Source organism: Tenebrio molitor, chromosome 2 (assembly GCF_963966145.1).
Source record: "Tenebrio molitor chromosome 2, icTenMoli1.1, whole genome shotgun sequence".
In the NCBI taxonomy this organism is placed as follows: domain Eukaryota; kingdom Metazoa; phylum Arthropoda; class Insecta; order Coleoptera; family Tenebrionidae; genus Tenebrio; species Tenebrio molitor.
The window spans coordinates 31,197,293-31,211,762 of record NC_091047.1 but is presented as its reverse complement, the minus strand read 5'-3'; positions in this window follow the sequence as shown (position 1 = coordinate 31,211,762).

The following is a 14,470-nucleotide window of genomic DNA, read 5'->3' as shown; positions in this document are numbered from 1 at the left end:
ATGTCTGGTCTGTTATGCTGAATATGAATGTCAGTTAAAATTATTATAATAATCGATTAATTTTGAATAAACTTTACTTACCGTTCTAGAGCACCAAAAATTACTTACCGTCGGGTTTATCGTTAGCAACGAGTAAACAGAGCTTACCGTCTTGGAAACAGACGTGGTAAACAAGCAAATAGAGTACAATCGCGCAAAAAAAATTGATTATGGGATCTTCATGAAATTTAAAAAATAAAATAAAAATACCTTAAGTTAAAAAATATAATTTTAACACATGTTTCCTTTATTGAAAATTAAGCGCAAATAATGAAATTGTTAAACATTAAAAAATAGGTGTCTACACAATTAATTAAATTTTGTTGTTAAAAATTTGATCTAAATTTTGAAAGTATTTGAGCAGTCACCTTTTGAAACAATTAATGAAACGATGCCAAGCAACATTTTGTACACCCCTTAAAATCTGTCAACGCGCGCTTTATTAGAAAAGTAAAATTATATAAATTTATCGAAAACACTTTAAAAATAGACAATAGCAGAAATTTCAATATTATTGAAAAAGGAAACAATTTTTGCCTATGGAGAGTGTCGTAAGAATTTAAACGACACAGTTCGACTTCTTGTGGAACGCTATCCAATTGAAATCTTCACAAAGTTTAGTTTCAGAGAGTTGTCAATTTATTTGAAGACACAGGAAACGTAGGTGGACTAAAGGTAAGGGCAAAATGCGTCACTGGGAACGAAGAAATAGTTGGGGCTGTATGTAATTCAAGCTTTTGAAGAGAATCCAACCGGCAGTGTGCGAAATATTTGAATTTTTTTAAATTTCTTTTGCATGAAGGTGTACTTAACTTCTAAATAATATTTACTGGGAAAGTTGTCAATGCCAAATTCTTAAAAAGATTTTTTTAAAACATTGCCATCGCAGATAAAGAAAGTACACTTCTATTAAAAAAAAAAGCCTACAAGTAGTGAGCACAATTTTGGCTAGATTGCCATATCGTAAACCTATCTTTTAATTGTTGTTACTTAGAAACGTGTAACAAAACCCGTGATGATAGCTGGATTTGATCGTTGTATTCTTCAGAGATTTTAATGTGTATAAATGTTTTGCCTTATTTATTACTTATTAGGCAAGTATTACCAATTACTACAAACACAATTCAAACTTTTATTCACAAATTTATGGAAAAAGGCAACTCTCAACAATCTAACAACAATTTAAAAATTTATAAAAAACAGTGTTCACACATTTGGCATACATACAAAATGTCAGTAATACGTTTTCTTGGAAACGATTAATAAATTTTATCCCCATTTACAGTAGCCCTCAATACGTGTACGCTTTTTTTAATAGAAGTGTACATACAGTGTATTCACTTTTGTTTTAGACCAGAGTAGGCTATGGAAATTTGGCGAGTTGTATGGTAAGACTGTGGCTGAATGGCAATATACATCATGTATAATATTTGAGGTTACACTTTCTTGTCAAAATTCATGACCATGTAGCTAAGCATTATCATTTTCCAATTAACTACATAGTTTCGAGGACTCAGTAATGTGTGTATTTAGTGATAAATGTAAATATTGCACAAATTTAAAACTAATTTACCTTAATACTTAATAATAATGTCAAATTTGACACTGGCAGTTTGAACAATTTTGATTTTGTTATTTTGACATAGCCCCGATACCAACATTTAAAAAAATTAAAATAGCCTACTCAGGTCTAAAACAAAAATGAATGTATTATACAACGTGATCAAGGATGACTGAGTCTGTTGGTAGCAATGAAAATTTGAATGATTTTGGTACCACTGTAATCTAAACGCATTTCCGGTTGTCAGCTTTGACAGAGTTGACAGGAGAATTTGACGTTTACCATCAAAGGGTTTTTTTTGTAATAGCATAAACCATGGCCTACTAAATCTGAACTGCGCTGCGCTTATTACGGCCGTAACAAAGCTCGGATTTTCAATGGAGCAATTGATTCCGCTAACCTCAAAAAATTCACCCTTAACCAACTCCATCTGTTAGCGAAATAGAAAAGAAAAATGTAATTTGAATTGAAATTATCCAATCACAATCACGTAACGTGTTTATTTTGTTAGGTTAACACTTTCTATTTTGTCATTTTGACGCGAAATAAATTTTCACGAATACGTTTCATGAACGTAAGAATACCTAATAATTACAATAATCAAATTATGAAACATAATATTTATATATAAAATGGAATTGCAAAATCTGAAAATGGATAGAGCACAGTAGAAAAATTAAAAGTAAAACTATCTATCTGCAGGAAGACAATACCTTTCTCGTAAGTTTATAATTTTAGAACCTTCCTACTTGTGAGTTTATTCTGAATGGATTTCGTTTTTATGTAATCTGTTTTTTTTTTTATAAACAAATGTTTAAAATTGGTTTCATTACTAATTGGATAACAACTTTACAAATTTTATCTTTGTGTTTATCACAGGTAAATATGGAATTCTGTATTAAATGTGGATGCAAAGTAGTAACCAGTGGTTGATAAGGATTTTTTGGAATTAAATATGATAAAACTTGTGTGGCAATATTAGCCAAGTCTTTTAAAAGCCCCACAAATTTACAGACCCCACGGTCTTGAAGCCAAACTAATCGTAACAAGGGTCCTGGAGTTGCTGTAGATAATAAAGAAGAAACATGTATTACAGTGAAATGTTTCATTTCGTTTTTTTTTTAATAATTATATCAATTTTGGATTTGGTTTGGAGGTTGCTGGGAATTTGAAAATAACTGTTGTTATTTTCTCCACATGCAACGCACTATTTTCCCATGTTAGTACTTCAACCTTGATGAAATTTAAGGAAATTTAAATTATTGTGGCAATTTAGTTGATTTGTAGTTTAATATCTTTAAAGAGATGGCGCTAGTTAAGGGTAGATTTTTTGAGGTTAGCCGAATCAATCATTCAGCTAGTTTGTTACGGCCGTAATAAGCGCAGCGCAGTTTAGATTTAGTAGGCCATGCATAAACGTACCCGACATAACCAAAAAATTTTTAAATGTCGTGTCAAGTTAAAACATCCGGTCAGTGCCAATTACGAAACAGAAAAACACCAATATTTTTCAATTGTTTCATTGCCAACAGACTCAGTCATTGTTGATCACGCTGTACTATTCCGGACACAACATTTTTTAGACATTTCAAAAAAAATGATGTAAACCAATCATTAGTGTCATTAATAAATGACAATTATTAAAAATCACTTTGAAGTTTTTCTTGTGACATCAAAAAAGCAGGGAAATGACATTATCGAGTCAAAAGTTGGGTTATATTCAATAAAGGCCAGTTCACACATATTTGTCAGTTAAATGTCAGTTGTGGTCAAGATTCCGTATCCGGAATATACAGGTTGTCCCAAAAATAGCGTACAAACTACTTACTACCGTATCGAGGATGTTTAAATGTACATGAAAAAAATATGGAAAAAATGTTTCCGTCAAAAAAATCAATTATTTTTATTATTATTATTAACGACAATACAATGTAAACAAAGATATATTCATAAATCATTACCTTGCAATGTTACCGTAGAGGATTTAAAATATTTTTTTCAATTTCCAAAGCTTCGAAATTCTCTATTATTCAGGATTAGATATTGGTAGTGAGTGATCTTGTACTTTGTGGTAATATGTACGATTAGACGTAGCTGTCATGACAATTTCATACATAATTGACCTGTTAAGTGCCACTTTCAAAGACCGCCAAATCAGCAAATAAGTCCAATAGAATTTTTTAAATATTTTTCTGACGTTTACGGTAATCTCTTCTACAGCGTAGTGCACCGTTAGTACGCCATTTTTGGGACAACCTGTATGTTGTTCACGTTGAGTTGACAATTTCAAGGTCAAATAATTTTATTTTTTGGCTCTGTAATTATGTTTTGTAAATAGTGACATGCACGTAAACACCGTTCACGTTGAATTGAACATTGCTAAATTGCATTATGTTGGTTAGCTGCATGTCACTATTTACAAAACATAATTACAGAGCCAAAAATTAAATTATTTGACCTTGAAATTGTTAACTCAACATAAACAACGTTTAGAACTAATGCGAGCAAAAAAGTGGGACATCAAACTTCTGTCAGTTTGGAAAATTCGATGTAGTTCAAGCTTTATTGTCATTTTGATTTTTGTCATAGAAATTTGACGCTATTCTAGCTGACAGTTTAAAAATTTATTTAATACTCCTGTTTTCCTTTTCCAAATGCCCTCTTCTTTTGATAAAGGTAGTTTTGATTGGGACTTTGCATTAAATAAATATTCACTACGTGCTTGCTTACACTCATTCCCTACAACCTACAATACTTAATGACAACGTCAATCAATTCAAAGTAGGGTTAGAATCAGATAAGGGTTATTTCACGTTAAAAGTCAAGACAATAACATTGATGTCCCACTTTTTTTGCCCGCAATAGTACCTATTTACCTAAATTCTTAATATTGAAAATCAAGTAATGCTGTAGCAATAATTAGCTATTGTAATTTGTGGCTGTTTTGCAGTATAGAAAAAATACAAGAAGAGACTACTGTTTATAAAATAAGTTATTAAAATATTAAATATTAAGACAACAAGTGTTTTATAGACGATTTAAAAAACGAGGTAGTAGTTTAAATCAAGCGACCGCAGGGAGCGAGGATTTAATAGACCCAGATTTTTAAACTATAAAACACGTGTTGTCTTTAAAATTAAACATTTTATGAGAAATTATAATAAATTCAGAAATTATTCCAAAATTTCATAAATTATTCGAGGCGCGTCACAATCACAAAATGCGAAGATTGCCGTGGGCACTATGGTAATAATATCAACAAATTAAAAAAAATAGTTACCTATTTGTATATCAAGGATGCGAGATCGTACTTTGACGCACCGAGAGAAAAATTGTCGCCAAGGCCGCTTTGCGGCCGAGGCAAACAATCTCGAGATCGTCAAAGGATTTCGTAGCCAAGGTGTACACAACATTTTGTGTGCAACCCGAAAATTATAAAATGAACAAGTAAAATTTCTTTCATTATCAATAAAAATAAAGTCGGCCTACATGTCGCCATGTCGCTATGGAAACGACATAAATAAAACAATTCACTTTGAGAAAAATTGCAAAAATGTCCGAAGAAAATTACTCATCCAGAGTTAAAAAAATATTATAAATTGTGTAGTGTCGCATTTGAAACCTGAAAAATCGAAACGGCAATATGAAAAATGTTACAGTGACTTTGAGACTGATGTAACACAAAGAATGTGAAAACCGTGTCGGATAATGTTGTACTGGCTTACCTTTTTATTGGAATTTATTTATTGTGGAAGTTAAATGTTAAGTTCTGGTTATGCTAGGTTGTATCATCTGCTCCTTTTTAGGTTATTTTAATCGTGGAAATATCAGGAGCCGTGCAAAGACTCAAATAAACCAAAATGTTTGTTGATAACATTCAGGAAATGTTACGAGATATTTCTCTTTTTGATCGGTGAAAAATTAACCAAAATTAACCTAATTCACATGTGCATGTTTTATATAGATGATAGATCGATAATGGGGATCTTTCTTATCGACTCCTTCTCATGCGGCTGTCTCATTTGAAATTGGCGGAAATTTCAAACCGGATGAAAATTCTGTACTAATAGTTGCCGTTCCTGACACAAAATCAAACTTTAACTGTAACCAATCCAGATTTTGTAAGATTACACCGAAAATATGCAGATAGATATACTGAAATTGTGATAATAAATAAATATAAAAATGACTTTTACTTTTACGGCCGTCGTCAAGGCAACGACTGCGAAATTCAATTTTGCGGCCTGTTGTATGCACGCGAAGTGCTCATTTCGCGTACGGTTGCACACAAAACAATTTTCATCGTTGAAATGTGCCAAAACGTTCCAGAAGAAATAAGAATAACGGAAAAGAATTGCGTACGAGGTAACCGAAGATGGCATTTTGGTTTTTCTTGATACGAAGGTAAGTGTGTAGAACTTTATTGAAAAGTTAATTCACATTACGGCAAGAATAATTTGAAGAGAAAGTAAAGAATGCCAGAAAAGTCTTCGGTCGTGGGACGCTTGCATTGGATGAAACAGCAGAAGTTGAAGAAATAGATGTTATAAACAAGAGCACCAAGCTAAGCAATAGTGTTTTTGTTGGCAGTAGGTACCTCGGTGGTAACTAAATTCCCTAAAGGAAATTGACACTTTTTTGTGTTAGGTTAGGTTGTTTTCAGTTTATGAGTTTTCTTAATAGGTACATTGTTGCCGGATCTCTTAAATCCGGTCTGTCCTTTTTAAATTGCATGGTTTAATGGATTTTTTTTTGTCGTAACAAAATTATTTTGGCAATTTTGACTTTTCCAAATTAAAATTATCTTTACACACACTTAATAAATCACTTTCTTACGAATATTAAAATAATAAATCTGGCAAGGCGGTGGTAAAAAAATGTCGAACAGACATTTAAAGAAAAAAAAAGTTGCATCCGCTGCATCACCGAATCAGTTAGTCCAATATGAAAAGAAAAAAGCATAGCCAACTGAGTCCCGAATGCCTAATAGCTCAAGTACTGCCCTGACTTTTCAATCCAATATTTGTACTTTTCACTTTTGAAATACAAAATTACTGCAAAAATGATGAATAAAATGTTGAATAATCTACCTATTTTCTAATCTTATAAGATACGTTGCTATTGACGATGTGTTTTATAGAGAAAAGCGTATTTTATAGGAAACATAGCGAGTGAGCTCAAATGCACCATAGAAACAGTTGGTATAAGATATTAGTGTTAGAAAAAAACTTTTTTTCAATCAAAGTTATCTCAAATAATGGTATCACGACACTGTCATCTTATATGTCAACATGAAAACAACAATGATTAGAGGAGAACAATATAAAAAAGTTTGTTAAATAGGTAGGTAGGTATATAATACTACTATCCATTGTTCAAATTTCGTGCCGTTCTTTACCTTCGTCTTTTCGGAGATGGCCAATTTCTTCGTAATTCTTGTTCTGTAGCCAAAGCCCAGTAAAACGTGAAATGTCAAGAAAACTTCAAAAAATTGTAAGTAGCTTGATTACATGTTTCATTTATAATATAAATATGGGAAAGATATCCCTGATTGATGGTTTTTGGGTTGCCTACTGCCCCCCAGGTAAATTCACTACGTTCAAAATGACTATTCGCGAACGTAGATTTCTCACACTAGTGCTTCAAAATCCTATAAAAAGCATTCGCCTTTTTGAGCATTCGAAAATAAATTGACTTGATAATAATAAAATCTGGTTTACAAAACGTCATTTTTCCAGTTTGGATGTTGTTGGAGTGAAAATAAATTGCTATTAATTCAATTGACACTTTGGCAAGCGCATGGACAAATGCCATCTATTCACAAAGAGTACACGACAAATCAGACACAATGTTCGTTTCAAAAAATATTGTACAAACTTCGATGTGAGAAAACGTATTTAGGACATTCGCGCAAAAGAAGCACTCGCTCCTTCGTCGCTCGTGCCACAAATAATGCGCTCATGCGCGAAAAAAAAGTCTTCTCGCACTCGGTTCGTAAATAACGATTCTAATACAAGCTTGTTGGTGTGTCTTGATTCATGATTTCGTAAAAAAAAGGTCGAAAAAGGAAACTTGCCCTGGTATTTGCTTTTCTTTTGAATTTTTATTTTTGTGCCTAAAGGCAGTCAGTAAAGTTGGTCTGAAAGTTATGTCCCTTGCGAATAATAGCCAGTATTGACTGGCTCACACTAATATGTATGTACTTCCAATTTGTAAAACGAACTGTTCTCATCCGGATTCAATTCCAGTAATCACGTTTGGCAAAGCTGCAATTAAAACCGCCGAAAATTCGTTGAAACCGCAACGCGACCGAAGTCTTTGATTGCCCAAATTGAAATGATTGCCATTATATTGAGTTCCGCTGACGAACAAGAATACCGAACCGACATCCAATTTAATCGCCAATCAACTATATGATTTGTTTCTTAAAAACAATCCACTTAAGCCCAGAATAGTACTCAGTTGAATAATTTCCAAACAATCTTCTTCGCGATTTCCGAAACTATGTCAACGTCACACTCCAGGCCAGCTAGAGATAGGTCCCATCCAGCCCCGGACCCGCAACGCATGTCATCTCTATCTGCTCCGCTGCGCCATATTGCGCCATGCTGCTCCAAATGAAGAAAACTGCACATCGATCGCATCCGTGGGCGTACTCTGACGTCACTGTGACGCCTCTTCGACGCCACTCCGCTCGCCCCGCGGTGTGTACGGAGCTGGTGGGCGTCGCAGACGTCGTCGAGAATTTCAAGCAGTCGAGGGTTTTGGATGCGTAGGTGCGCGCTGATCAATGGTGAAGGACGCACTTTTTTCATCGGTGTCACATTCTCAAAGAATCGTGACCAAGCGGTTTGCAAGGGGGGAAATAGGGTAGGAAAGAGAAAATGTTGTGGTGAGGATGCTGCACGCACACCAAACACTGGTAATTACGTATTGAGGGAGGAATGGGAATTGCTCATAAACATTGAGTGTGGAGGAGGCGTTTACTAAGTTGGCAATTGTACTGAGATGAATGAGCGGTGAATGGATGCAGTGGTTATTTTTGTAGAGAGGCGCATGGGAGATTACACCTAATAAGGAGGCGCTGAAAATAGTTGAATTTGTGGAAAAATGAACGTCAACAGGAAATCTAAAAAATTTCTAGCTCAGATTGGAATCTCCAGTTTAGTTAAAATTTAATCACAAGTGTCTCAAACAACTTCAGTGGGATTTAAAGCAGATATCGTTTTTGTTCAGCTTACAATATATTTTATGGAAGTAGTTTCGTTTTCAAAGAGATTGCAGGCCTGACAAATCTGGCAACTAATACAAATGTTTAAGGGTACTAAAGGTAGTGTCAAAGGATCACTTTCATGTCAATGCTTTAAAGGTTGTGTTAAAATGTCAAAGACTGTCGTCGTATAGGTACAAAGTTTTAATATAATAAGTTTACTTTTTTTTACGATTATTGCGCCCGCTAGGAGCCATTTTGACAGCTACCAGCGGTATATGATAATGATAGAGGCTCAACTCAGCTATAAAGAATTCATCTTTAACTGTTCAGCTATAAATGATGTTCCACTGTAGACATAAATTAAAACAGGTTTAACGGATTTATCAAACAAGATCTATGTGGGCTGTACAGAAAGATTCAACAATGTAATGTAACAAATTTTTTCTACTGGAGTTTGGAAAAGTTTAACATTGTAATACTAATTTGAGTTAGGAAAAGTGAAAAATTTTCTACTAAGGGCGGAAATAATATTTCAACACTAAAAGTGGTCGTTTCCAGGGATACGTAACGTAAAAAGTGGTATTTAATTGGAGAAAAGCTTAAACGCTTTCACAATTTTTCATTAATAAATTGTTTCTTTATTGTAACGAAAGGAGAACAATTTTGATTTCGCTGTTTAATTTAGAAATAATTAATATAATATTAAAAATATCCAAATTTAATGTTTTTCCAAACTCCAGTAGAAAAATCATGTGTGCAATACGTAGGAAATCCATTTTTTCTACAACCATCAAAAAAACGTGACATTTATGCATCGTTATCAAGTCGCAAAGTATGTCATTTTTGACGTATATTTTAGCATCCAAGGAAAATTTTACAAAAATTTAAAAATTCTAAAATTTTTAAATGCGGTTGTAGAAAAAATAGTGTTTGTATTTCGTGCGAAAGATGATTGTTTTGTTGACGCATTCGAATGAGTTTGAAGTCTCGACCTGACGGTGTCGACTAAAAACTCATTCTCATGCCCCAACAAAACAACATTTTGCGCACTTAATACAAAAATAACTATTTTTCCATACACGCCATGCCTAATATGAAAAAAAATTACATTTCCTAACTTATTGCACAAATAGCTATTATTCTGAAAACAAGGTTATTAAAACTTTCAACGCTTTGATTGGAATTTAAAAATTACAACCAATTTTATGTCAATCTGAAAAATAAAAAGAATCTACAACGTGCCAGGTAAACTGTAAGATGAAGATGATCTTCAAAACGTTCATTGTTTGTTAGACAGTGGTGCAAAACTATCTTATGTTTAAAAGACTCTGTAAATTTAATTTTTCAAATACTCTTCAATACCATATTCTTGGTAATTTTCTGCATTTATTCCCTTAAGCAACATATTCAACGAGCCTAGATTGTGAGAAACTAGAAACGATTACATATTTGGTTTTACACACTTTAAGATTGTTTGACTGGATCAAGGTCTTGGTGATATTGGTGGAGATGCTCTTCTCTCTCGAAGGCATTAGAACAAATCAGACCAATATCTGTGAAAAAAATTTACTGTCTTTTGTAATCAAATTCAGATGGGTACATCCAGGTTTCGTCACCTGTTATAATGTTGTAGATTTCTTTAAAGATATGTTTCTTGAATTTTGGAACTATTCGACGAACCATTTATCCTTTAGTGTTCGTTGAATATTTAAAAAATCTTATTTTGTTGTCAAAAAAACTTCTTTGATTTTTTGCCTCTAATCCTGTTACTTTCATCATGGGGTTTTTGGACGATTTTCTTTTTTCTTTTAAGATTTCATACTCTTTTTCTAGTAAAGTTTGTCCAGCCAGAGATTGGTTGACATAAAAATCACTAAATTCTACGTAGAGAAAGTAATACCTAGCGCACGTAAAATTTGAAATATGTCCTTCAAGCAGTAACATTTTTGCCTTGAAATTATGCTCTAATTAATGTATTCTAGTGCTTTTTGTAGCGTGGGGTTAATTTAATATAATTTAAAATCTCCCAATCTTTCGCTGGACGAAGTATACAAGCTAACACTATTTATTTGTGAATAATATGATAACTTTAAAATAAAAACATTATACCTATCGCGCGTTCAAATGAAATCCTGGGCTGGGCAGGCATTGGAAACCGTCAATTGTTGTGTTTTTTTAAAGTGTAAATTAATTGGACCATGTTGACAGCTAACGTAAAATGTAGAAACAAAAATATCTTTCTTTTTTTTCTTTCTTTCTAATGTTTTAGATTAAAGATAAAATAACTAACGATTCCTATTCTCGAAGCAAATACGGTGTGATCAAGAATGACTAAGTCTGTTGGTAACAATGAAATTTGGTGAATTTGAAATTTAGCATCAAAGGTTCATTTTTGTAATAGCATAAACATAGCCGGTATAACCAAAAATGTTTTAATGTCGTCTCAAGTTAAAAAATTCAGTGAGTGCGAATTACGAGACAAAAAATACCAGTATTTTTCAATTGTTTCATTGCCAACAGACTCAGTCATTGTTGATCACGCTGTATCTAAGAGCACCCTTGCTGAAAACAAACATCTTCAATTATGTGCCGATTAAACATAATAAATGTCATTCGTGTTAAACGGCGGGAAATTCAAACTGTACACTGTTCTATACGGTTTACTATTTCCAATGCCTACTCAGCCCAGGATTTCATTTGAAAGCATGATAACATTAAATTTTCTTTTGTCTAGCTCTAAGTGTCTTTGATTCATATTGTTCTTTAAACAATAACTCGTTCGTTCTTTAAACAGTTTCGATTATTAATCGCCTTCATTAACAAACTAGTTTATTAAATAACTATTACTATTTCACTAGCTCCACTACATATTGACAATATTCTCTGTACTTTACTCTTACTTTTGTAAGTATTCTTTTCGATAATTTCCTATGCATAGGTAATTCATATTAGCTGTTAAGCCGGCTTCACATAGGCTGAACAGAATCCAAATGCTTCTTTGAAAAATCCCAACTTTGTTTATCCTTTTCATCACGACTAAGCCACAATGTATTAGTAAAAATTCCATCAAAATATCAAATTACAAACAGTAGATTATTAGTTAAAAGCATCCAAGAAATAGACACATACATACAATGTGATTAGAAAGAAAACAAATCAGAGCAGCCGTTTCAAATTATCGGTCACGTCGTAGCGGAATTCTATGCAAATAAGGGTTCAGTCAATGGGCGTAGACAATTTGCGGTCTCAAACGCTACTTTATAATAAATCATACCTCATGAATTTTAGACTTTGGAATCATAATTGTGCATTTTATTATTATTATCTGATAATGGAAAAAATTTATAAAATAAATAAAAGCAGCATTTTACATTGGTAAGAAATATCAAAGAAACCTCAAAGATGTGCTGTTGTTAACCTAGAAAACAACTTTTCGATTTCGGCAAAGTTTTCAGACATTTGCTGTAATTGTAAGCAACAATTATCCGAGAATAAATGGTAAAATGGGTTTTACAATTGAACGTATAGTCCAATTTTGCCCTTTTGAGGTGACGTCACGATTTCCGTTCTCGCTTTCTCTTTATTGAAACGACAGAAACAGAAAAAAACAAAAAAAAAGGCACGTTTATTTATTGATGGTCACTTTGAGGTTATTTTATGTTCCTGTCAATTTGACAATTTTTAATTTCATTCACTTATTACATTGATTACAAACATAACCTTTCGAAGCAATTATCAACAAATTTGAAACATTATAGTTATTTATTTTTGTTTCTGATCCTAGCTCAAACATACGTGAAGTTACTAGATAATGACGTCATCGCAAAAGGGTAAAAATTGGACTCTAAAGCATTAATTATTAATAATTAATAAATTTCTAATAGATTTTTCGGTTGATAGGCAACTAATAAAACGACTGTACATCATAACAAATAAAGCTACATAACTTTTTCCTATAACATTTTCTGTTGTGATAGAAACGGAACCTTGTCAAAAAGTTACTTCATTATAGAAAAAATTAAATAATTAAACTTAAAATTCTCATTGTTACAAAAAAAAAAACGGACTAGTTGATCACACAAAACGACTTGGTTTGGTTTGGTAAAAATTGTGGGGCAAAAAATCTTTTACGTAAATCTTACACGTATTTTATTTACACATTGTATACCTACTAATAGATACTACTAATGTACGCAAATATACTGACCGAAACGGCATCCGTGTTCCACTCCACCATTTCAGAGATATTCACTTAGTTCTATTCCTTCTGTAAAAATCTACTTCACACTCTTCTAACAATATAAAAAACAAAGCAGTCTTTTAACCCAAGCGATAATGAACACGTGAGCACCAAGAGCATTTTTATTAGTTTCCGATTTACGGAGAATCAATATCTAATAAGGAATATGAAGAAGAGAAAAATATAGTTACTACCTTTCTTATCTTTTTTTTTTTATTCTGTTAGGTATAATGTTTTATCTGCAGCTGCCAACGTTGCATTCTGTATTTGCTTTTTTTACCATATAGGTACCATCGGTGGACATTAAAAACTGGGACAAGATGACAGTTGTATAAAGTCAAAAATTACAAAATTTGTATCGGTTAAATTTGGTTTTTTAAGAAAAATTATGACGGGGTGAATGACGTTTATTTGTCAAAACCATCAAGTTAAAGTTCAGTTTGTTTCATATTGAATGATATTGTTTGTTTTCCCAATTAAATAGTTGGTAATTATTCACAGAATCGGTTTTTTGTTGGTCAAAACAGGTAGGTAACAAAAAACATTGAAACTCGACGGGTTAAGAGTTGATTGCAAAGAGTGATGTCAGTGTGACAATAGTTAATCTGCCAATTTGGGACAAAGCGAAAGTTTGATACACAATGAAAATTTTTTGGATGTCCCAGGTTTTAATGTCCACTGATGGTACCTACCTAAATATAATACGGAGTGATCAAGAATGACTGAGTCTGTTGGTAACAATGAAATTTGGCAAATTAAAATTTACCAACGAAGGTTAATTTTTGTAATAGTATAAACATAACCTGCATAACCAAGAATGTTTTTAATGTCATCTCAAGTTAAAAAATCCGGCCAGTGCGTGGTCAGTGCCAATTACTAGACAAAAATCACTAGTATTTTCAATTGTTTCATTGCCAACAGACTCAGTCATTGTTGGTCACGCTGTATAATACAAATGAAATAAAATAAAACAACGACTAGCTTTGACATTTTATATCGACAAATACAGGGTCATTATAAATGGTTGTCCCATCGCAGTTGGCGTTGAAAACCCACACAAATTTGGGATGTGCCGCTAGCTTCGTAACGTTAAACAAACTAGTAGACAAAATTACATTACCACCAGCAGCGCTACCAATCGGCCATGCTAGTGTCACTCATGTTATAAAGCTTCCAGCACATTCAACTAAACCACCAACGCCTACTACGATGGTATAATCATTTATAATGACCCCGTATTAAACAAACAAAACTTGTTTTTCGGAATAATTGCTAAATGTTGAAACTCCCTCAAGCTACTTACTCCACATTTTTATTATATCACTGAAAGGGTGGAAGAACTGGTACATCCCGGTACAGACAACCACTGTTTTTCACTAAGTAATATACAATGACAGTGCGAAATAAATCAATTTAA